The 26390-nt window shown below is 36.8% G+C and overlaps 1 protein-coding gene across 2 annotated transcripts in view; it reads right to left on the bottom strand.

Moving 5' to 3' along the window:
* Positions 1-21356, bottom strand: part of LOC103133520 (protocadherin-15) — a 191749-nt gene extending 170393 nt beyond the window's left edge. The window contains exons 1-2 of one of the 2 annotated variants that reach the window (XM_016667929.1): positions 20860-21356; positions 19750-19840 (exon numbers count right to left, since the gene is read on the bottom strand). The gene's annotated coding sequence lies outside the window, so the exon portion shown is untranslated. The remainder of the gene's footprint in view (positions 1-19749; positions 19841-20859) is intronic. The other variant, XM_016667930.1, reaches the window with a different exon arrangement.
* Between the last annotated feature and the right edge of the window lie 5034 nt (positions 21357-26390).

Below are 26390 nucleotides of genomic sequence, written 5' to 3'. Positions count from 1 at the left end.
TGATAGAGGGCTGTGGTCTACCACTTTTAAATCTTCCTTACAGTGCAACGTAATTTACATCAGAGCATTCGTCTGACAGTCTTCCAGTTTGTTTGGAGCCGTTAAAATAGCTAAATGAGCAGATATTCTCGAGCAAAGAAAAAAATCAGATTGATGTTTCTCCTCCATGCATGCACAAAGTCATGAAAATTAATGAAAATGCACTCGAAAGTCAAGCTGTCATAATTATTCACAATTTGATATTAGCGATGTGACTATGATTCCAATAAGCTTCTCTGTGTAGTGAAAGTTTGGAGCTCCATCGGAAACAGAAGCGTATATGCTCAAAGGCCCACGTCAAGGAACGTGCTGCAGCGTTTTCACATCGATACCTATCAACATTAGACACAAACAGAAATGAAGAGTCTGCCCAGGACAGAAATGATGCATGTTTACGACAGAACTGCATACATTATAAAAATCACTAAGTATGACATATAGCTGTTTGGAAGAATGTGGGAAAGCATAAACATATCTCGGATGTCTTCGCAGATGATAGTATATGACCCAGTCATGGCCTAACCTCCCAGAGTACTAATTTTGCCCCTTTTTTTCCCCCCCCCTCTGATTCCAGCCTTTAGTAATGAGTAGCATTTATCACTGCAAAGAAGTGTCAGGTCCATACATGAGAAAAGGACAGCAGGGAGAAGGCAAAAGAAAATGGAAAGATAACTAATTGTGCTTCCCCAGTGCAGTGACAGGCTGGACTGATGAAATTCACTACCTTAATCATCACAGTCAATAAGATCTCCATAATTATACCCTCATGTTTTTTTTTGTTTTTTTTTTAATTATGCCTTAAAATGGACATAAGTTAAGGTCCAGCAGCTGGAACAACAAAGGCAGACGGGTATTTTATTTTTTTTCTTCTTCTGGACACGAGCCACAGGTTTTATCAGCTAAGCTGCGCTGATACAGCTTGGTTAAGAACCGGAGGATCAACGTTCTGAGCATCCGCTGCCATTGTCGCTTCATGCTGACTATACGTCTGATGCCTCTACTTCCTTGCCACCCTCCTGTGATCCTAAGGACTTGATGCTGCTGCGCTGCACTGTGTACTGCAGCTTCAGATTGGATTTCCCTACAAGATTGCTTGGGAGAGAAGCTCTCTTATTGTTTAACACTTCAAAAGAAAACACGAGAAATGAGAAGGAAGCAAGAGAGCAAGAAAGTTTGGGGGGGAAAAAAAGAAAATGATAGACATCTCAAGAAAGGGAGCATAAAAATTTAGAAGGAGGAAGACTGGAGCTGCAAAGAAACAAAGGAGGGGAGTAGGTGAGGAAATATGAAAGAAATCTAAAGAGAGGAGAGAGATAGTGGGTGAATGAAAGAACTTGCTTTCGCAACAGTTGAACTGCTAAAAGCTGCTGTTTTCATACTGAAATAAATTGTTGCATGGGTGTGAATAGATAGATTCACACCCATGCATGGACACAGACACATAAGATGTAAGTGAATCAGTAAAGCAACTGTGAAAAAAAAATGCATTTGTCGGAATTAAATGATGATACATCAGTTTTCAAGTCACTGTGTTCGTGAATTTGGACCGTTTCAAAACTAACATGTGCCAAGCTTTTGTTTAGAAACGTAATCCACCCAGTTGTTTAATTTATGTGGGGTTATTCTTCTTTCTGACATATACTCTTTGTCAGAAAGCACAACTATGGTGTATGTCACAACCAACAACAAACACAAGTTGAAGATGATGGTAAAAATACACTCCCTATCAAACTCTGAATGATGACAACTAGCCTAATTTCACAACTGAGACAGGGACATCCGGTGAATGAAAAGGCCCAGCTGTGCCCCGTCTTTACTTGCCTCAGGTTTGGATTTGTTTTGACTCAGGGACTCCATTTTCCTGAGTCATTTTCTGTTTTGGCATTGACCTTTGCACACTAATATTGTTCATAGACAAAAAACAGATACCTTAGTCTTATTAATTTGTTGAGATATCCAGTCCTACAGTGTTAGAACAGGGCTTTCAATACCGACTGATAACTTGGAGGTGAACTACGCATTATGATTGCAGCTATGTAGTAATACTGGTATGTGTTAGATTACAGAAACAGCCTTTCTTCCAAAAGCAAACAATAAAAGAAACTTATGTTGTATTGTTTATAATGTAGGAAATTATTTTCACTGATACTGAAGGATTAAGTACATCTGCAGACAGGCATTTTTTATTTTTATTTTCCATTAAGCATCTGTTTTGTTTTATTTTTCTTTAATAAATATACCAAACTATCAATTGATGAAAACTATAAAATAGCAAAGGAAGGAATACGAAGGAAAATATACTTTTATTTGTCTTCCAATATTGACAGCTTTAATGCGTCTCAGGAGGGAAATAGAAAAATCTGTGAAATAAAGTTAGTTTCACATAATCATCCATACTTATGACTGACTAGCTAACTTTCCGGAGTTTGCAAACCAATATTTTTTGTTAACCTGCTCTTGTAATCAGGTGGTTTGAGGGCTGAGGATGCAGAGGAAAGGACTAAATGAAGGAAGATGATTCACTGTGGTAATCCAAGAAGGAAAAAGAGAAGAAGAAGAGTAAACAGATGGTCTCTGTGTAACAAAAATAATGCTAAGCATCATTAGATTATTCATTAACACATTGGGTTCTTGATAAATCTTTCGTTTCTTAAGACTCTAATTAGCTTGTGGTGCTCACAGTCTTATCTCCTTGGACACGTTTTGCTAGCCATTAAGTTGAAGGATTTGTTACAATCAGCAACGATGGCTAATGTTTCTAATGGCGCAGTGAAAGCAACAAAACACTTGAGTACCAACAGCTTCATTCAAGCAACTATTTTGTTTTTATAAAGTCTAGATAAGAAACAAAAAAACATATCTTTGCTCTTAGTCGTGGGAAAATATAACTATAAGGGTAGCATTTATGTTTCTTCTCTTTTAAAGCTCTGTTGAGACAAGTGATGCTTGTTCTTCAGACCCAAGAGAACTCATTTAAAGCTGAATTTCTCACATGGCCTCGTGAAAACTACATCACGTGATTCAGGCAGTGCTGATGATGGGTCAAGGAAAAAGTACATCAGACTGTAAAAACCGCATCTGTCATCAAAAGATTCACTCCTGAATATCTCTCCAATATATATCAAGTATGTGTGAAAAAAGGAACAAACAGTTTCTTAAACTTTTAGATTCAACACAAACTCTGCAGCACATGGTAAATGTCTTGTTCAATTGAACAAAATACATTTTCTTTAGATTTGTGGGAAAATGTTAGGATTTTGTAAAGCTTGTATATTTTTACTCAAATTTTGTATACTGTAATAATCTCATAAAAAAACAAAGCACATCTTCCGTCAGTTCTAGGTTTATGATGTACAAATTATGCTGTCTTTACCAGGTCCTAATATCAACATTAACAATTTTCCCAAAGAATTCAACAGTGAAACATTTTGTGAAAAACAAAGTGCATTTCAAAAACCCTTAAAAGAAAAAAAGTTGAAACATTTTAATTAAAAAAGGTTTAGTTTAGTTTTACTTATACACAATCGGAATTTCCATATGTAGATTATGGCACTATTTGTCCAAAAACATACTTTCACCCTTTTACATCATGTAAAGGTGGGCAAAAATAACATAACATAAAAATAATGATAAGCTTTGGTATATATAGCCTTAGCTTTTCTTTTCACATCTTACAGTTTATATGACAAAACAAGGCAATTGTAGGAAAACATAGAACATGACATAGATGGGTTAACAAATGCACAGAGTTGAAAGTGTGCAAAGGATAAAAAAAATACCCCTTAAAGCACAGATCTTTTTGCTGAAGTCCTGTTACCTCTCCCCTAATACTCTACAGAATACTCTTCTGTATTTTTATTTAGCATAGTTCTGCAAGGTGGCATTATTTACTTAACTTGTTTATTTTGTGTTGTATGTACAATCCACAAGAGAACCCATCCACACTAAGGTCAGAACTGTCTCTGACCTTAGTCGGAGTAAGCAAAACTGATTCCAATTGACAGAAAAAAGTTAATTTTCCATCTTCCCCCTTACCTAAGAGTTCCTCATGAGATTTGGCTTGTTATATTCTGCTGATTATTAATGGTGGCTCATTAAGCCAGTCACTACTTACACCAAGATAACGAGCCATGGAGATGCACTTTATTAAAAATACAGAAAAAAAAATATCCCTGGCCAGAGTTTGAATAGATTCAGTTTTTCTAACATTTACTGTGTTAAGCTCAAAGCTCAAACACTAAGCTAAAAATCACCACCAGTAGAGCCATTGGGAACCATATTAAAGTAAAAAAAAGTCAAGCTTAAGCAAATAAAAACATTTTTAAATTGTGAAAATTTCACAGTCTGTTCTTGGTTTAGTGAAGACATTTCACCTGGCCGTGAAAACTAAGACAAGATCTGCACAGCTTCTATTCAAAGTTACGAATAATGTTTTCAATCAACGCACCTTAAGCTGGCCAAAGCTGGCAGTACAAGGGACTAGTTGGCCTGAACAGCTGCGCCCGGGCCAAAAACACAGCTTGACGCAAAGCAAGACATAGTTTATCACGGATAATATCTTGTGATTCTCATGCAGCTGCAGCTGTATTACAGGGTAATTTATTAGTGTTGTCACACTGACAGAGCAGTGCCAAGCAGACACAGCTTAACACAGACGTCAATAAAATCATAAAAAAAGATCTATGCACTTGTTTATCCAGTGGTTGTAATTCTGAAAATATTGTAGCATCATCATCAAGTGTGACATTATTTTTGTATTACTTTAAAGCAACACATTTACTAAAGTTTCACAAAGCAGATGGTTCAGATTAGAGGTGCTGCAAAATACTGACAACACAGTGTTCAAAAAGCCATAGTTTTATTTTATTTTTATTTTTTTTTTTTTACATCTCAAAAGTTAATTGTACTTTAACAAAAAATAACGGCACCCAAGGTTTTGTGATTTATTTCAGTTTTCAATTCAGAAAGTCAGACTTGTGTATTTTATTTAACATTATATAATCGGAATATAAACGGAAATGCACGTCTTAAGATTTGAACTGAGATACTAATGGAGTCAGATTTCTTGTCAACATAAACCTAGCAACTGAATGTTTCATTTCTAAAATTAACTTTTTGATTAAGTTAATTTGTTACATGCTACATAACATATGGCATAATGGAGAGAGGGTGGTGAAAAAAAATGATTGAAAACAATTGTGGATAACAAAAGATTGTTTTAGCAGTTTATTACTATTTTGTTTAAAATACTTTTCTGTATATGAATTCTTTCACTTTCACCAGAATCTACCTCATGAAACCCTAAGACGTCCTTAAAGGCTTAAAATGTACCTTAAGAAATACATTTAATTTAAAAAACATCATGTTTTTGCAGAGGACTGGCTAGTGCTGATCAGCAGTCCTCATGCAGCAACAATGAAAATGCCAGCAGATCAATGTAATATTACTGCAGAATTGGTGCCCTTTTCAAGATGGCTATTTAAGATAGACATTGTCAAAGAAGGACCAATCCAATTATCACCAGCTTTATGAGACCTGAATTTGCTGTTTCCAAGTTAATAACTGTGTCAAAATTTGGCCTAAGTGGTTTAAATGTTTATTGTTTGGGATCCTGACAGGAGTGAATTGGAAAAGAAATAGTTACCTAAAGAGTATAAAGTGTTACTAAAGGACAGATGTATTTTCTTTGTGTGAATATTTTATAGTAGAGAATGTTATTCTGACTCACTGTCAGGTTTTTACCCATATTAAACTGGGGTTTTAGAGAGGGGAGTTTCTGTGAAAGTGTCCAATGTCTACTTCTACTTCTACCCTCCTTTTCAATCTGTGTGCGGCCCAGCAGGGTTACACTGAGCCCGTGTGCACTTTTACAGGTTTTTCTTTGTGTGGTTTTGGAAATCGATGGTCTGACGGGACAACCCCGCCACTTCCCCGAAGACAGGTTTTAGATTAATGAAGGGATGTAGATGAACAATTATCAGAAGTGAACAAAGGAAAACTCATGACATCACCTCACCATTTTATCCAGCACCCTGCAGATTTCACAAGAATACACACTTACAAGCTAGCTTATGTACAACTCTTTAACTTAACCAATGGCATGATCAGAATTTGGTATAAACAACATTGATCATCACTGGTCCAAGCTGGTTGTGCTGTGCATATAGCCCCTAAGTCAATTCTCCACAGAGCATGGCTTCAACCTCTTCTTTAACCAGACAAATTTGCCTCCATTATCAGAGCTTGTGCCATTCTTTGCCATTTTTCGTTACCACTTCATTGGTAGTGCAAGCTGTGCTAAGGAATTTGACTGACAGCTGACTGAATTCTTTGATTGGCCCACGATTTAAGTAACTGCACGAATGAAGGCTGGACCTTGCGAACTCCAAACAACAACATTTAAACCGCTGCAGTGGACTGATGGACATGGAGTCTGCTATCAAAGAGCTGCTCAGTGTGGAGAAGTGTAGTGCGAGCAGCACAGGGAGCACATGCATCAACTTTAAGAGCGAAATGACCATGATTTTGCAGCAAAGCAGGCAGCACATCTCTCTGAAAAACGCACACGCAAACAAGAAACAGCTCTGGTCAACACTCTGCAGGAGTTTCAGATCTTTGCGGGCTGGTGAAAAACACCAGAACAACATTAACATTAATTTGCTGTGATGTGCATATTTTCCTTTTTTTGGGGGCAGGGTATTCTTTTCATTAAAGTTCATATTGGTGAGTATATTTTGACAAAATTGAGGAAGTTTTGGATGAAGACGAGGCTAGTCCTACTGAAGGACTGCAACCCTGTTTTTTCTGAATCATGTAGTTCAGGAAGCAACAATGACTCTGACATTTCTGGGGTCGAAGGGTCCAACAGTGAAGAGCTGGAACTGGACATCTGTCACCTCCAAAGCACTGAATGGTAATGAACAGATCTATGAACATGATAATTATTCATAGCTACTTCTGGTTTAATTCAAAAGTCCAGTTAGTGAAGTAAATGGATCAAGTTCTGGCTGTGTTCCAACATGTTCTGATCATGGCAACTAGAACAGAGTGAAATTTCCTACAGACAAAATGAATGCTAATTGTGACCAAAAACTTCAGATAAATCAAATCTTTGTTGAAATCGCTCACAACTTCCTTGCTTCTGCGTAATCTGGCTTAGTTGTTTGTTAATCCCACCGGCAACACTTGTTGCCAGACATTTTTTCTAACTTCTGGAAGCTCTAGAAGAATTGCTTTGACTTTTGGCAGCTAATTGAAGTTTTAAAATAAAATAATAGTGTGTCTACTCTAACAAATATCAGTTTCATGTAGCTAGTGTGAAAGGTCACATGACCCGACCTCTTTACTTCCTGCCTGTGACGCTGGAGGTAAATGTCACAAACCTGTACAAGAGGAAGTCAGTAAAATATTTAAATAAACATCAATAAAATATTTTGAACATATGTTCTTTCAAGTGTCTTCTACTGATATATAAAGAAAATTGTATCCCTTCATTCATATTTTGATCATAAGAAGAGCGAATGTAAGCATGGCAACAATTGTTGCTGCTAGCATAATACATAGACAGCAGTATATACGTGTCCATAGGTTTGCTGTTTATTCTATATGTCTTGCTGCTCCCACACAGCTTAAAAATATCAGATGTTTTAGATCTTATAGACCAGAAGGAACCTTAAAATGATGTTTTCTACATCTCACAGTTGAAACCCTCCCCTATATCACGCCCCCAAAAGGCGATCCTTTCCACAAAGTGTGATCTATGCACTGAATGACGACACTGATGTCAGACCTAAAACTAGCGTATTTTCCACACTATAAGACGCACCTTCAATGAATGGCCTATTTTAAAACTTTTTTCACATATAAGGCGCACCGCATTATAAAGCGCATAGAATATACGCCACAATAGAGGCTGGAGTTACGTTATGCATCCACTAGATGGAGCTGCACTAAAAAGGAATGTCAGCAAAACAGTCCGACTCCGAGCCGGGCGTGGCCGGACGATAGTGACCCTTCTTCGTTAGTGCACAGCATGTTTGTGGAGAACGTGGTGCTAAATGACCTGCAGACGACCTGATTGCAGACGGTGGGTAGGTAGATAGGTCAGTCAAACTTTATTAATAGATTACAAACCAGCGTTCTGACAACTATCCCAGCATGCACTGCACGCTTCTTCTTCTACGGGCGAAAATGAAGTCGGCGACTGCTTACCGTAGTTGCTAGACCTGTTGTGGCTCAACATTGGTCCATATATAAGGCACACCGGATTATAAGGCGCACTGTCGGCTTTTGAGGAAATTGAAGGTTTTTAGGTGCGCCTTATAGTGTGGAAAATACGGTAGTTTAGGACAAGGTCTTGTGCTTGGTCTGGTGGAACAGGGAGAATTTCCTCTCAGATGCAGGTTTGTTCATACTAACATTTTCACCTGAGTGTGCCTCATTGATGAAATAACTAAATGAGGTCAAAGGTCACTCGGCACATTGAGACAAAGACATCTTCAGGATGGGGCATTGAATCTTTATGTATCTAAAATATTTCTGAACACTCTTGTTCTTTGTTGTAATAGATCATGTATGTCATGATTTTTCTTATTTTTTTATATGTATAAATAGGCCATATTTGTGTAATTCAGACTATGCAGTATCTCACAGGCAACAATTGTTGCAGAGTATAAAACCTACATTTGCACTAACATAACCAACATAAAATGTAATAATTCATAAAAATAATGTGTTAGGGAGGTCCAAGGATTGAAATGCATGCACTTATTGAGCAGGAAAAAACTTTGGGATTAAACAGGTAAACTTATCCTCATTATGTCACAAGATGGCACCGTTGTTTGACCCAATTACTAAAGACAAAAACACTGCAAGTATTCTGCGAGAAATGTTTATTATTAAAAGCTTTTGTATACACAGAATGAAAGCACGGTAACTCATTTGTTTAAATAATGCCAGCAGTTTTATTGCATCAGGGACACTTTAAATCCAAAGGCTGCTATGTTGAACACATAAAATAAAATAAACTGATTTGTGATCTTGATCCTTAATCTTGATTACTTGACACCGTAGGCTGTTTGTCTTAAGGACAAAGTGAAATATCTGAGTTTATTTGAGTCCGTTAAAACCACAACCTTAAGGTTCCCCACTGCCGATTATCACTGCAACGACAGCTCCTGCAAGCTCACAGCCCACCCACGTTTCTGCTCATAATACAGCAACATAACCACAATATCTCAGCATGCAACAAAATATATCATACTTTATCGCAAACTAACTATTAAATCCTTGATGAATAAATATTCATCAAGGATGAATATTTATTCATCAGTACTATATTCATTAGTACTATAGTAATATAGTACTAAGAACAATCTTAGTACTAGTAAAACTCAACATTAATCTAAATTGCATCCTCGCTTTGCTGCTTCAGATTGATGTAACCATACCTACTTTGCAGTTTGCGCTGTACATAACATTACTGAGCCAGCCTTGTTTTCAGCCCTACTCTCGAGACTCCACTTTGTCGTCTGCACTTTTCAGAAACAATTTCACTTCAGCTGTCTAAATACACAGTTATCTATGCTGTCTGGAAGTGATTCAGACACTGCAGTTACAGTAATCATCTATAGCATCAGGAAAAGATGTGTCACCTGATACTTTACTTACAGAAAGTGAACTAGCTTGTGAAAATGTCACTCCAACGTCTAAAACGTTCTTGACACTAATGATTTACCCATGTAAGTAAGTCACAGTGAGAAACAGGAGTCCTTTGAAGGGAGAATTAGAGTTTCATATGTGTACATAAAGCTTTTGTGAAATGATTACTTTGTTGTTTAAATAAATTACAAGAGTTCTTTCTTTAAGCCGTGTTCTATAGAAGTAATATTACTTCAAATTAACTAGTATAGTTATGATGAAACCTCATGAATCGTATGCTAAATTTCTCACTTAGTTCTACTTATAAGTTTTCTGTGTGGGTATCGATCTGAGCACTCTGACTTAAGTGGTCTTCAGAGAAACAACTTGGAGGGAGAAACCATGTCTGTGGTGGCTTGTTTTTGCTAAGTGCTCTGTAGCACTGATCTGTGTGTAAAAGTCTAAAAAGTTCATCTGTAGGGTGTGCAGGGTCTGCAGAGACTTTCGGTACCCTTTTTCTGATCGCAGACCTGTAGAAGTCTAACATGAAGGGAAGGTCGGCCCTGCAGATCAGATTATTAGTTGCAGTCTGGTCCTGTCTTGTTTTGTGGACGAGCCAAGCAATATAGTGATGAACAAACACAGAACAGACCGAGTAATTGGGAGTAGAGTAGTAGGGGAGGGATTAGAGTCCCGGCTGGGCCTTTTTCCAAACAGTATCTTAACACAAATCCTGCAGCAGGCAAATGAAACCCACATTTGATTTAATTTATTTATTTGTTTTTGCCCGAATCCAAACCATTTTCGATTTTTTTTATTTTTATGGCAGTCTGAATGGCCCAACAATGATCTTTTCAACCCATCTGATTCGTGTCCATTTTATGTGTGGTAATAAGTCAGATTCATAACAAATACTTTTCAAAGTGTCTACAGTCTGAACATTTTATTTGATTTTTACTTAAGTGACGTAAGCAACGCATCATAATTCTGCACTAGAAGAATCCAGATGAATCTGGACGTAAACAACGGTGCTGTAATGCTGAAAAATCCAATGTGCATCTTCCTCAGAGATCTTACGTCAAGGCAGGGGTCTAAAGAGAGGAGGGCTGTCGGTGTGTGGGGAGCTTTTGTGAAATGAGAAACGTGGAGGGGTTGGTGGGGGTCGGTGTGAACAGCTCACTTTGAAACCTGCAGTAGAGGTCAGCAGTAGGTCATCTGGTATTCGAAAACTCTTGGATTTTTGTGATATTATAGTTACACATAACTCTTTCCCCACTCATTTTGAACGTTACCTTTCTGAAAATACCAACAAAACATTACTTATAACAACATATCTATCAATTAGTTTTAATAACTACAAGATTAATATCTGACAAGTCGACAGTTCTGATTTATGAACATATGCTAAAGAACAGAGAGCTCTACTCAAACATTTTAGAAGTCTTGGATAAAAGGTATAGAAAAAAACAACAACAACCAATAAATCATTCATGAACAACTTTTTACATCTATATCCACTTTAAATACTGTCACATCTTCTGTAAATGTCTAACCATCATCCGCTTAATTAATCAAATTGCACACAGTCAATAAATAATAGATCTGTTTACTGCAAAAATGCTTTACCTTTTAATGATGCTAGTTTCGTCCAAGTGTTGAAGTGTTATACCTTTTCATAAAATTACTCTGTTGGCAAGGTTTGAATAATGCAGAATAAGTGTTGATAAGCTTTCTTCACGATGTTCAAGGTGCATATATGCTATATGTGCTTTTTTAAAGGTTAACCATGATACACAACATTCCTTCAGTGTAGAGAGGACTATAAGGGGTTTTAGTTAGTATCCATCTTTAGCAGCTGTTGATGTAATATTTTATTATTTCATCAGGTAATAAAAGATTATTAACTTGCATTAAGTTTTTTACAGTGTTTAATGAAGAGACTGCAATGGAGAGGATGTATCAAGGCAAGGTCACACAGAAGCCAAATTGCAACAAAGAGTCTATATGCATGCATGAGTTAGTACAGGATATTAGAAAAACATTAGAACTGTAAAAGCGGAGCACATTTAACTGATATTAAGAAAATTAACAGCTTTCCTGATACAACTTTGCTGTGCAGTGTATTTGTAGAGGAGTAGCCTGTCAGTAAATGGAGGACACCTTCAGCAGCCATGAAAAAGGGCTCATCCACAGAGACAAGCAGATGAATCTGCTCACTGGATAAACTGTCAAATATGATCAATGATTTACTTTTTAATTGGATGGCTTTTCCATGCTCTGTTTGGTAATGGTGGGAAAATAGAGAAAAAAAAAATGCTGCAATTAAAAACTGACATGAGCACCACTGTAAGTTTCAGCGAATTTACTTGCATTGCCAGGTTTGTATGGCTGCTGTACAGCTCTACCGAGTTGTAATAAAACCTCCCACACTTTTATTCCCCGAGTTCAGGGTTTCATTAACAAATCCGTCTAAACGATACAGACTCCATAACCCGAGAGGTCAACATGTTAATCTGGAAAAAAATGATGTAATCATCCATTTGAATACATGTATCCTATACATAACATACACTTAGAAGAGATAATCCATTTGTATGCCACAATGGAAAGCAAATGGTTCCAGATAAACATTTTTGCAACAACCTAAAAATTAGTCTGAGATACAGACATCTGGAAACATCAAACTAAATACTGGAAAGGTTTCCAGACATCCCAGTAAAATGGGATTTATTCACACAGGTGACTGACGTGCTGTCACATTAAGAGGCCAACACCAAATGACATGCACGCAAATGAAATGCCTTCATGCAAGTGAGAAGATAATAAAAGAACTAGCTCGACACAACATATTTTTACAGGTTTTATAGAACCTGTTAAACATGTAAAATATGTTTTATGCATGTTATACCCATTAAATATTGTGAGCGGAACTGAAGGTATTCAAGGTAAATTGAATTTCTTGTCAAGCAAATTGGAATGAAGTAGCAAGTGTGCACTCTGCTTTAACTTTACAAGGTTTTAATGTTTTAATTAGATGTTGAGTAGGAGATAGTGTGACCACAGTGGAAGGTAGGGATGACAAGACGTTCATCTTAAACCAAATTGTCTTAGCAGTCATGCATAAAAAAAAAAAAATATGACTGAAGAAATTTTGCAGTACAACATTACTGGCTTGATATGCTTTATATGATTAAGATATTTTGATGTTAATGTGGGCTTCTGTGATTCCACAGTTACATTTTTGTGTTACGTAAAGTCATTGTTAATTTTAAAAATGATTATTTTGTGCCTCATTACCCCTGGGCCAAGTGTCAGAAAGCTGGTTAAGTGGGTTTCGGAAAGCCAGATAGCCATTATGCTGAGTAAATTTACTATCGCAACTCGCTTTTGATAAAAGCTATTCCGTTCCTCAACTATGTAATCGGTATCGAGCACAACTAGCTTAGTATTAGGTCAATTTTATTGTACAATGGAGCTTTGTAGAAAAGAGCCCTGCCACTGTTGCAGAATAGATCATTGTGGATTGAATATTTAGAAATAGCTTGCTATATGAAAATCGTGGACAGTCCTGCGGTACTTTAGTGGGGTTCCCTATTGACTCACACAACTCCACAGAATTGCAGGTATTGGTGAAAGCAATAATGTAGACGGTATCACATTTTGACATGCCAAGAAAAATATATTTATATTTTTGGGTGTCCAAGCTACACCTGATTATTTGCCTGAATTTTATTTGTTCAAGCAAATAAAATAATCTTCCTTTTCTGACGTTAATAAGTGTACCGTAAAGGATATTACACATTTTCTGCTAAATCATACTCACGCAAATAACTTGCTCTTTACTTGTTATAGTGCCACAGAAACATTATTGCCTTTCTTGTTAAATATGTTTTGATATTCCCCTGATGCCGTCATTATTAAAACTTCTAATTCCATTGGTGAGAAATGCGTACTTTCAGGCTTCTGTTTTTTCCCCTCCCGTTGCCATGGTGAATTGCGTTATCTGTTATTGTGCGACAGTTTTTGCAATGCTATTGCATTGCAAAAACAGTGTGTTCCTGTGTTCCCAACACAGGAACACACTGTGTTGTGTTCCTGGGACTCGGAGGTTATTTAAACCTGTTTGTTTCATTGATGAAGGCTGGCGATGATGATGATGATGATGATGATGATGATGATGATGATGATGTGGATGGTGTTTTGGATCAGCGTTGCATAAATAAACTTCTGAAAAGGTCATCTTGACTCTTTCGTTCTTTCAATGAATGTCTCCCACCAAGGTTGTTCAACCAAGCAAACAAGCCAGTTCAGATTCAGTCCTTTTACCTTCTTCTTTCTATGGCTATCTCCCTTTGGCTGCAGAGATAAAGCTCAAGATGAAGAGGTTTTATGGGGCGTTTCTGCATTAGTTTTTCTCCCCTGATAACGGCTCTGCTAGGGAGACAGGGCGGTTCGGATCAACCCTGAACTATAGCTGGAGCATTGGTGAGAGGATGATAAAAATCCCCAGGATTTTTATTTCAGTCATCTCCTCCTGCTTGTCATATTTCCTGTTAACTTTGAAATACATGACAGGAGTTCTGCATCTTCCTTTGCAAACAAAACATTTAAAGCCAGCCGTCCATGCTGAACGCAAAAGGCTTATACAGAGTTTACATTTCTATTTGGAAATATTTAATTCGCGGAGGCAAGGGCTTTTGCTTTAGCATCTCCTCAAATATGGAGGAAAGAGAGATGCTCTCATTGTAGCCCTTTTTTTTTAAGTGTATTTAAATAGTAAAATTAAAATAGTTTTCAGAATTTATGTTCTGACATACAAATTAAAGTGACTGCAACTGCAAATCCATATCCCACATTGCCATCCAGACAACCCATGCTTAGGGCCTGATCTTAAAGGATTCCCAAATAAGGAGCACCAAGTTTCTTGACCCGTTAAAACTACAGGCTGTTCTTTAACAGCGCAGTAAATCAACATCATCACTCACAACTTCTCCTTCTGTTTGCTGATTGGCCCGGTCAAAAGTCTGCTGGAAACAATCTAATTCAAGTGGAAATAGTCCGGTCTATGCTTGGAAGCAAGACTTTTTTTCTTTTTTCAAACTGACACATGAAACATTTGTGTAAATTGGCATCATTCCACATCCAAAACATCTGGATATAAAATCATTAAGGGCTGAAATGATCAGCATGGTGCAGCACACCAACAAAACTCTTTTGGTAAGTATTCAACATCATGGCCTTCGATTGCCTGTGTCCTATGATTTGTTTACTTATGTCTTCGATAAAGTTGAACTGAACTAAATCTTCAGAGCAGTAATGTCTATGAAGATGTCAATACAATCTTGTTTCTCTGAAAACCAGAAGAGAGAATGATTTTGGGTAGAAATAATCAAATGCTGCGAGTCTGCCTGCTTCTAATAGCAGGATTAATAATTGCAGATTAAAACTAAAAATATTGCCCCTGCTTTAAAATATGCAGTGCCTTCGGCAGAATACAGATTTCTTTTTTTTTTGTTTGTTTTTTTTTTACCAGCCTCAATGCTTCATGTTTGAGTGTGTTAAAGTCTGTATGCAATCACTTGGGGGTTTCAGTTGAGTGCTGGCAGGTTGACAGTCTGTGAGCATGAGGACTGCACTGACTCTGCAATCCCTTTTCTCGCCACATCCATCAACAGAGATCCTGACCAGGAGTTTGAATCCAAATATATCAACCAAACAGCAATCATCAAAACCAGCAAACTTTATTTTGGATAGATATTTCACAATCATTCATCACCTTAAGTAAATGAAATGTTTAGACAGGTCTTTATATGCGCAGCCCTGCATCGCTTAGCCAGTGACCATGACTGTGTCCAAATTCTGCTCTTTCTTAAAACGAACAGAGAGAAATAGTGCAAAGCAATTAATAGAATGAAATGAATTTGCAGTAGATCTGTCACAGCAGCTGTAAGATTCTCGCATCATATGACCTTTTCAAGGAGCTGCTAGGTTCCTTTTCTTTTCCTACTTTAGCTTACTAACAAAATAAATGTTCTGAATTTTCTACTCTCGCTCAGATTAAACTCATATTGTGAAGCTGTGTTTGCTTTGTTCCAATGAGAATTTTCTTCCCATCCATCTGGCAACAACCTTCAAGGAAGCAAAAAAAATGAGATCTGACATGATTTCTGCAAAGTGGGAAGCTGTGACCTGCACGCTTATTGTGCACAGCTCATGTCTTCAATATTCCACTTTGAGACGACTGTAGCCATCAAAAAACAAATTAAACACACAGCCAACAAAAGAAAGTGCATATTTTATGATAAACTTGTAATTCATTTGAAATGAATTTAATGAGATTATGCTGAATAACAGGAAGGTAGTCCCATCTTTTTTTTTTCTTTCCTCCTGTATTTTCGCATATCTGGGCTTGTGATTTCTTACAAAAATAAATTATCCTTTATACTAATTGAAAACTTGCGGAATGCTCTCATCATAACTTTAACAATAGCAAGAATAAAATCAAACACACTGTGTGTTTATGCCAAACATAAACATGCAGACACATTAAAAAGCAACGTATCTCTTTTTAATGTAAGCAATACATTTAAAAAATATGGACTTTTTTCCCAAATGATATGTTCATGCTGAAGGGATTGAACTTTAGCAGTGTAAATAATCATGACATAATTAATCACGACATAATTAATATACATGTATTTCTTGTTTTACTTATTTCTGCTTTCTGCTTCTAGCAATTATTTATTATTATTCTATCTGCTTTAATTATTTTACGTGTTGAAGATATAACCAAAGTTACACTTTTTTGTCTTTCGTTATTCAATTCCTGTTGTCTGCAAATAAGTCTTATACACAATACGAGTTTATGTTTGATATTCATCTGATAACGTCAATGCTGAATTAAACTAATAATAAAGATTCGTTATTAGTACTACTTTAGTAACCTTAAATACAGAATATTCATTTAAAGCCACTCTGGTGTTTTTTGTTGTTGTTTTTTTTTACAAGGTAGTCACTATAACATTACTTTGGTTGAAAATCTGGTTTGGTCGGAGTCGTGGCTGCTCTTGCATCATATTTAGCTCAAAAAAAGGACTGCCAGAGTAGTTTCTGAGGAGGAGGTTCTTGATACACTAAAAATAGAAAGCTTACGGAGAGGTTTCTGTATTTTTTAAAATGGTTTTGACTTATATATTAAAAAAAAAAAACAAAACATAAATATTGTCCAGGTTGATCCTTTTGTGGAAGGAAAACTGATCGATTCCTCGCTCCTTCAATGCAAACGATGAGACTAAAAACGACATAGCTGTTTTTTTGTTGTTTTTTTCCCCCTTAATCAAAGCATGTGGCCGTCCTCTCTAGTAAGAGGACCTAAACAAAAAAAATAAATAATAGCTCATCTACCATCTCTAATCATTAGCATCACTTTAGGTCATTAACAACATGTATCATTTTGCAAATGATTAAACTGTCAAATAATTAATGGCCTTCAACAGTGGGTCAAACCCACAACTCAGCACTGCTGTGTTAAATTAACCCAAAGCTGGACTGACCCAAATTGCGGTCAAGATGCATCGCTCCTGTGGGTTATTTAAAGCCCAGCTGTTTTTAGTGTGCACTGTAATATGAAAAAAAAAAAACAACAAAAAAAAAAACACAAATTAATTTGTTTAAAAGAAACACATTTGACTTTTTTATGATATCTTCTTCAGTATCAACACATTCCATGGTGTTCCCAAAACAAAGCCTCTTTATAAGTGGTAAACACTTTAGCCAGACTGTGAATTGTTTTGCAGTGATTCTAGCAAAAAAAGTCTATTTATTTTATTGTACTGCACACAGAGTCGTATGTATTTTAAAAACACATTATTATGTACCATTTTGTTTCACTTGTAGTAAAAGTGTTTATCCTATTACACATACGGAGGGAAAAATCATTTCTTTCACTGGACCAAAAAGTCATTTTCAGTGGTAAATCTACTACCACTCAGTGGTGAAGTAATGGGCCATGACTGTCTGCATTTACACACTTCTGTCGACCAACTTGTTCAACACGCACCAAAAACACATTTCTCATCTTATGGAGAGTACGGCATACGGAGATGCTGATGGCTTAAAAAGGGACAAAGGAGACGATTAAAAAGGTTTGGGATTCATGTGAAGCAAAGCAAAGTACTGGGTGAATGGAGCACTTTTAAATTTTTATTTCGGTTTAGCCGAGGTTTTCCCATTAACTTCAAAGCATCGGGGAAGTAATTTTCACTCTTGGTTTATTCATTTTTTCGAAGTTAACCTTATTCTGTTCATTAAAGGTTCCTCCCTACACATCCCCTTGCTTGCACTTGACATGTTTAGTGTTCTCCGTTAGATTTGATTCATTAAATATTTTCACGTAAAAGGTCAAAGTAAAAAAAAAAACAAAAAAAAAACTGCATGTACTAGGAACCACAGGAGCCATTAGAAAAAACAAAAATAATCGGATATGGCGGCTTCTACAAGACTTTTGCTTGTATCTCGGTCTTCTCTGTGCCGCAGCACAGGAAAACTCACAAGCCATGCCATGACAAAAACATGCACCAAATGAATCTACCTCACACTAAACTGCTAAAACGTTTTCAGACAAAAAGTAAGAAAACATACAGCAAATTTAAGCCCATCTGTCAAGCTCCCACTGTCAATTATAAACAATTACAGCTGAAAAAGTGTTACATTTTCCCTGAGGTATGGTTTAGTAATTTTCTTTAACGGGAGGCAGGGAGGTGGTGCTAAGTAAAATCAACTTTTTGAGCTTTATATGATGTTATAATGTTATTCCCTCTTCAAAATCATACCCAGAGTGTTGCTTTGAGTCTTTGATGCATATTTGAAGAGTCCTTAAATCTTCAGTGTCAGTCATTCAGGGAAGCCCAAACACCTGCTCATAAAAAGCTCCACCTATTTACCCAAATAGCTCTGTCGGTTGCCCAGCCGACCTTCCGCCCCAGAAAGCACCACTCCCCACTCCCCACTCCTCCCCTACACAGCTCCATATATAGCATGTGTATTTTCATAAACTACAAAGGAAAAGAAAAATAATGCATATTGACAACATTTTAGTCCTATTTTAAATATGGAAATAAAATTGAAGGCAAACGGAACAGAGGACAAAAGTGGACATGCGTCAGCTGTTGATAACTTTGTGCCAGCTAAAACATAATCAATTGTGCAGTAATTGTCAAATAAGAGCCTTAGTGGCTTTAGTGAAATCCAAGTGGTGATGTTTCTTTGAGCAGACAGTGCATTTCATATAATTACAGGTAAAACTGTGTTTAGAATTCAACCTCAGCTTTCAACCTACTTTTTAAAATCACAGCAAACCAAAAAATGTCTCTGTCGTTCAAAAATAGTCTTACAAATCACAATCAACAAACGCAAGGACTGCACAAATCACATCTTCATTTTATGAAGATGTATGACTTAAATGTACAACTTACATCTATAACTTAGGATGAAGAAGAAAAGTACACTTTCAGTAATACACTGCAATGCGTTTAATTTTTTTCAGCTGTTTTGATTCATGTACGTCATTTTACGTGGGCAAACAATGAATCGGAATTCATTTATTTATTAGTTTTCACGTTTATTTATTTACATGCTGGCTTTTAACCCCTTTCTATAGACTAGCCCACTGAGTGAGCCACGACAATGGGCTGCCCATGGAGCGGGACTCAGGCAGAATATAAATGGACTCTGACTGGCCTGAGCCACGCTGCTCTTCATCTCTCATTTCCCAAATGTGTGCCTCTGGAAAGAACAGGCCAACCCTAGATTGAGGAAGACATCCTGCAGCAGGGCTTTTTAAATATTCCCCACACACTTCTAAACCGTTGCCCAAATGTTGGAAGCGGTAGTACACACACACACACACACACACACACACACATATATGTACAAAAATAAATAAATATATCATAAGTGAGAGCAGAGCAGAGAAAGCCAGATGTTAGGGGAGAAAACAAGAGGAAAGAATTTTAAACAGATCCCTCAAATATTATCTAATTGGATCATGTGGCTTTTCCCTGATTCACTCACTGTTAGCAGCACTGTGCACATGCTCCAGGAGACAACATCAGCATGACTGTGTCCAGCCAGATGAAAGCTTGCCAACCTCCAACAGCTTACCCTAACACAAATAAAGTCAAATTAGAATATGTGGCACACTGGGGCAATAATAATAATAATAATAATAATAATAATAATAATAAATTTAAGGGGCTCTAAAAAATTCAAACAGAGCTGATCTTATCAGTCTGAGCTGGTTGTGGGTTTAGATTCACAAAATCTTGCAGGTAAGTTAGGTGAATTATGTGTTTATTTTTTCTAGTCATACTGCTACTCGAAGCAGTTTTACGCATTCACTCAAATACACACAAATCCATACACTGATACTCAGATCGGTAGGTAACTTGGGTATAAGTCTCCAGTGGGGCATGAAGATGTGGCAGGAGGAAGATGGAAACAAACCAGCAACTGTAAGAATAGTTATTGTAAGATAACTATTCTTCCCACTAAGACACAGTTAATCTGAATGCAATAATGTTTGCAATATGAACCACATGAAAAACCAACAGTTTACTAAATTTATACTTGTTTTTGTTTTGTTTTTTAAGTATAAAAGGACCATAGCGTGCAAATCAATCTGGCTAATGTCACATTTTCTTTGCAGCATGATGTCTCCATTTACAATTTTTCTGAAAACATGACATTTATTGCAGTGTGGACAGTTGAAAAATGATGCCACGTCCAAATCACGTTTGTTGGCGGGGACGGTGAATCTTCATATGAGTTGGTAACCCACCTCAGAGAAGAGGCAGCACAAAACATGAACTGCATAGCCACTCTGAACGTTCACACATTCTGCAAATTACACATATAGGGACGTGCAGAATCCAGTATGCATTCAGCTTCCCTGGATAAAGTTGCACTATGCTTTTTAAGAGTGAGCTCCACTGTTGCATCTGCAAGTTTTGCACAGGAATGCACTACCACAAACGTGTAGCTTGGACGAGCGAAAATATCCAACCACATTATCTTTTTTTTTTTTTTTTCTTTACTTAATTTCTCTATCCAGCACATCTTCATATAATAAAATTCACACAGCTTTAAGAAAACTAATCAGTGACTTAAATGATCCTCTCTTACCTTACGGGCGCAGCCGCTGTATTCCAAGTCATCAAAGGTCATTGCGCAAATTTTCAGAGGACAACACGCAGTAATAATGAGAAATATGTTTGACTGCACACGACCTAATCCCGTTCCCGGTGTCCTTCAGACGTCGTCAACCCAACATAATCTTCAATCCGAGGGGATCGCAGCTCTGGCTCTCACAAACTGTGATCTCCCCCCACTTTAAGCGTGCAGCTCACTTTCTCCTCCGCAGATGACAAAGTTGTCCCTGTTCATGTCTCTTTTTTGTTTTCTTTTCTCTTTTAAAAAGCAAAGGAGCCCAGTGACCAGATGTTAACGTTTTCCAGCGCAAATAAAAATAATAATAAACTACTGAGATATCGGTCCTTATATCTATTGCCCACTCTCCGTTGCTGATGGGTGGCAAATCCGACTACCCGCTAAATGGATCCATACATCATCCAGCGGCGATGTGGAGACGGTCAGAGACACAAAACGAAATCTCCCGGTGTATTAATCGATAGCTTGGGCTGGCTGGACACCCACCACCTCATTTCTTGCTCTTTGGCGCCACCCAAAGTTACACTGAAGCTTGGGATTTCCATCATGATTTATGCTAAATTTATCACCTCCCAATTGATAAATTTGGCTTTTTTTTATATGGATTTGGGGTTTTATTTCAAGTTACAGGTCAACATTACATCATGGCAGTTTTATTTTGAATCAAATTCTATAGAAATGTTATCATTTTTACTCTCCCATTTTCGTCTCGACAGCACTAATGCAATTGAACTTTGCTTTTATGCCACCACACAGATGTTTCCTCACCTTTATTTTGTTTCGTTCTGCAAAGTCCTTCTGTCATCTTCAGACTTCAGATCTTCTTCTTCTTCTTCCGATCATTTGTTACTCCGATTTCTAATTTTCACTTAAGTAAAGTCCGGTTTTCTCTTCTCCTAGTAAGTTCTTGCTAAATGTATTTTTTATGAACTGATCACCAGCAAAATGCTTTTTCCCCCCTTTTTGTTGTTGTTGTTGTTGTTGTTGTTAACTGGCTTTACATCAAGCAAAGTTCAGTGGCTTATGATGTATTTTAACATAATACACTGCAATGCAAAACTATTTATATTTATTGAATATTCCGCTGAAGATCTGATGTTGTTGTTGCCATCCTTCAGGTCTTCTGGTTCCGGCCTGCTCTGCATCCCAAGAACTTAATATGAAGAAGACACATTCAGCTTCTATAGCACCACAAATCTGGAACAAACTTTCAGAAAACTGCAGCTGAAACACTGAATTCCTTTAAATCAAGGCTAAAACTCCACCTGTTTGGAGTGTCTTTTGAACCATGATAGATGAAGCATTGAGCAACTTATTTGTGTATTGATGATTTTGATGGTGGCAGTTCTCATTTGTTGACTGTATGTTGTTTTAATGACGACCTATTCTTGTGTTTTTATGACGTAAAGCACTTTGAACTGCCTTGTTGCTGAATTGTGCTATACAAATAAGATTGATTGCTTTGATTTGGTCATGTTACAACAATAGACTTAAATGCTGAATTGTAAAGTGGAAGGAAAACAGCACATAGTGTTCAGATTTCATAAGAGCAAATGTCTGAAAAGAGTGGATTTTGCATTTATTTTCATTTCCCCTTAAAACTTTGCAGAATTGCCTTTTTTGTTTAATTATATCTGCTACTATTCTAGGATATCTTTCCCAGACTGAACTTTTATCCCACTTTTCTTTGCAAAACAGTAAATAATACATAAATAATTGTAAAGTCTTGATTGGAACTGAGTCTGAACTGGGCCATTCTGACAGATGAATATACTTTGATGTTAATCATGCTGTTGTAGCTCAAGGCTGTATGTTTAGTCTTTGGCACTCTAATAAACTTTGGCACTCTAATAAACTTTGGCACTCTAATAAACTTTTCAGGCTCTAACAAACCCTCTTCCAGAATTGCCCTGTATTTAGCTCCATGCATTTGCCGTTGACTGGATTGCCTTTTCTTTCACTGCTGAAGAAAAGCAACCCCAGGACACGATTCTTCCACCATCATGTTCCGCATTGGGAATTTTGTATTCAGTGTGATGTGCAGTGTGAATTTCAAACCACACACACACACACACACACACACACACCCACACACACACACACACACACACACACACACACACACAATTTGCATGTAGCTTAACTACAGTTGTACAATTTTGGTCTCATGTGACAGGAGCACCTGGTTCTCTGTCCCATGCATGACTTGTGGCAAACAGCAAACCTATCCATGGCTTTCTTCTTTGCATAAAGGCCAGATTTGAGGAGTTCATGACTAGTAGTTGTTGTTTTGACAGATTCTCCCATCTGAGCTGTGAATTTCTTGAGCTCCTTCAGAGTTAGTCTTACCATAGTTCTTTGATAATTTCTCTTGTTGCCCAGTTCTGTTAGTTGGATGGTCCTGTTTTGTTAGGTTTGAAGTTGTGCCGTACTCTTTGGACTTTTTGTTCACCGAAATCCCCACAAAAATGAAATAATGCATAAATTCTGTTTGCAATTTGAAAAAAAAAATGAAACTAATGAATACTTTTACAAGGCACTGTATTATCAGTGCAGGGATTTTTCTCCACCTAAGCAAAAGAAGAATAATCTTGTTTTTTTTCTTCTGCAAAAATGTGGTTTTACCCTATTTTAAACCAGACAGTGTTTTTAACAACTTATCTCCCCTTTATTGAACTGACTGACTGTACATAGTATCCGATACATTAGTGATCGACATATGGTTCATGCAGGCAGCTGCCAGAAATCTATTTACTGTGTCACATTTTCATTAGGCCAACTATCAGGTCCCAGACGTCTCTGCGACTAAATTTAAGTTGGTTTGTTAGTTCAGCACCTCAGAGCCCTTTTCCCATAACAAGAAGAAAATGTTTAAAAAATGAGCATTACTGAGATTACTGAACCTTGATTTTATGCAGTTCATTTAGGAAATTCCTCCGAGTGCTTACCAATGCACACATCAGGTAAAGAAGATCACTTGTTGTTCACTGTAAATTGTGCTAAATGAAAAATCCACTATAACAAAAGTATTAAATATAAATTCCACATCTATATGTAGGGCTGTGTAGAGTCTTCCTGGATCATTTTCTCCAACAATAAGATCTTATCTGTAAATTTTGAATCTTAGAGAACTGTGGGAAGATTAAAATTAAAACTGTGGCCTAAATAAAAACCAACCAATTGAGTTAGCAAATATACTATCACAAAACAACCTTAAAGTAAGATTTTATTATTATTATTATTATTATTATTATTATTATTATTAGTTTTGCTATTGCTTGATAAAATGCAGGAATACATTTGTCAAACTCAATGCCTTGAAGATAAGATGGATCTAGAATTACAGATTATAAGTTTGTCATTTGTAACTGAAAAACTGGAGAAATATTAAAAAGATAAAGGAATACAGACGTTTAGAAAAAAAGGTTCCTCAGTGTTTACTCTAAGATAAAATTCTGTCCAACTAGGTCAACTCATCAAATCTAGTTTTATTTCATTTTATTCTATGTTTATTCTTGACCATGTTAAACACAGGGACACACAAAACAATCTGGCAAGTTAAGCTGAGGTTGTAGGAAGAAAAGTACAACAAAACAAAAAAAGTGGGAAAAATAAAGCAGCCTTTGTGCAATTTTGCTTGGGAAAGCAGGTGTAGTAGTGAACATGGAGGGCTTGCGGGTGGTGGCGAGTTTGGGGGGTTATGAGGATGAGCAGGTTTTCACAATAATTAGAAAGTCAGTATTTGATTCCTGGCTACTCTGTTCCAGACATGAAAGTGTCCTTGGCAAGGATGCTGAACTCTACAAAAGCCCCCTGTGTATAATTTGAGAGGGAGGAATTCAGGACATAATGTGTGTACAAAGGAAAATGTGCCCCGCAAAATCGATGAATGCGGCTCATGCTGTAAAGTACACAAGTGTTGATTAAAAGTAGAAAAAAAAGTTGCATGTCTGTAATAAATTGCACATTTGGAGAAGTTTCATATTCCCTACAAAAATATATAGCTCATAGCCTCTGACCTAAGAAAACACACTGAGTACAAGTGCCACAAAGCTGACTAATAAAAGCCGAAGTTAACAAATGGGCCATGTGAGGTGTTTCCCATCTGTATGCCCTCGGGTGCCAGGAAATTCTCATGAACAATAGTAAGAGCCAGCAGCAAAAGAACACTGCACACTGAGAAGGGGTGGCTCAAGGGCAAACTCTGTGTTGTACTACATCAAAAAGATGTGTGACATTCAGCTTGATGCATTACCACATACTAACAATGGACATTTGAATGTAAAACAGTCAATAAGAGGTTTATGTTTTTCTTCATAAGCTAAATGACTGTGCTCATTACCGATATTGAACATAATTAATCACTGTCTGGAAGAGGTTAAAACTTTTTTATGCAAAAACACAAGCTTATTCTGATGTAAAAAGAAAGCTGAAATAAAGCAAAACAGACCCTTGCAGAGTCATTTATTGATTTTCATGTGAGTTGTTATCGTCCGTCCATAAACACTGAGCTCAGTCTCTGTCTGAGTCTCTGGTTAAGTCATGGCTTTGGTCGTGACTTTAGACGAATGCTTGCAAAAATTAGAACCCATTTTGCTTTTGTAACATATCCAGTGGGCAGCAAATGTAAAGAATGAAGCATTGTTATTTAGGTGGAAACAACAGCAATTACCCAGAGAGAGAATTTCATGCTTAATGGCTCAACATGCTGCACTTTGTCAAACCAAAAATCTTTCAGTTAGCTCGTGATGATCAAAACACATTTCTCTTTTTCTGACAAGTCACTGTCCCTCTTTTTGCTATGTAGATAGAAATGTCAGATATGGGTACATTTAATTTTTTTTTCTTTTTTTTTACATTGTAGAAGGGTTCAGTGGTGCTTTGAATGATTCATTACACCCTGCTAGAGCTGAGCAGCTATCTCACATTAAAAACGCTGTCCTTATTTGCATAAAGAATATTACTCTTGCTCTCATATTATAAAAGTGGCAGACTTTCTGCACATTGTATTAAGGTTGTCTTGTGTGATGTGTGTCCAATTTTTTTTGTTGTATTTTGTGAAAGTAGAGGATATATAGTTTGTGTTGAAAACTGTTATTGTATCAACAAAAATGATAGAAAACGTTCTAACATTATTCTCAAACAACTCATGATTTCAACCATCATTATAATAAAACATGGCAATTATGTAACCCACAGTGACTGACCCACAGTCCTGCTTATTTAAAACTACATAGCCAGATTTTTTCGTAAGTAAGTCAGGATGTAACTAAGCTGTTGTGTTACTTTTTTTTTTTGTTGTAAATTTTACTAAGATTAATTTTGTTCTCCCAAAAACAAGGTTACAAGCACTTAATGTGGAGCATCATGGTTTGCAATTATATAAAAAAAATGCAAGAATGCTATTAAAAAAAAAACAGGTCTGGAAAAACTTGACAGAATTGTATTGAAAGGATAAATGATTGCTTAGTACTATTTTTTTTTTT

The sequence above is a fragment of the Poecilia formosa genome, unplaced genomic scaffold, assembly GCF_000485575.1.
Source record: "Poecilia formosa unplaced genomic scaffold, Poecilia_formosa-5.1.2 Scaffold12, whole genome shotgun sequence".
Lineage (NCBI taxonomy): Eukaryota > Metazoa > Chordata > Actinopteri > Cyprinodontiformes > Poeciliidae > Poecilia > Poecilia formosa.
Note: the sequence above shows the minus strand (reverse complement) of the source record. Positions and strands in the feature narration are given on the sequence as shown.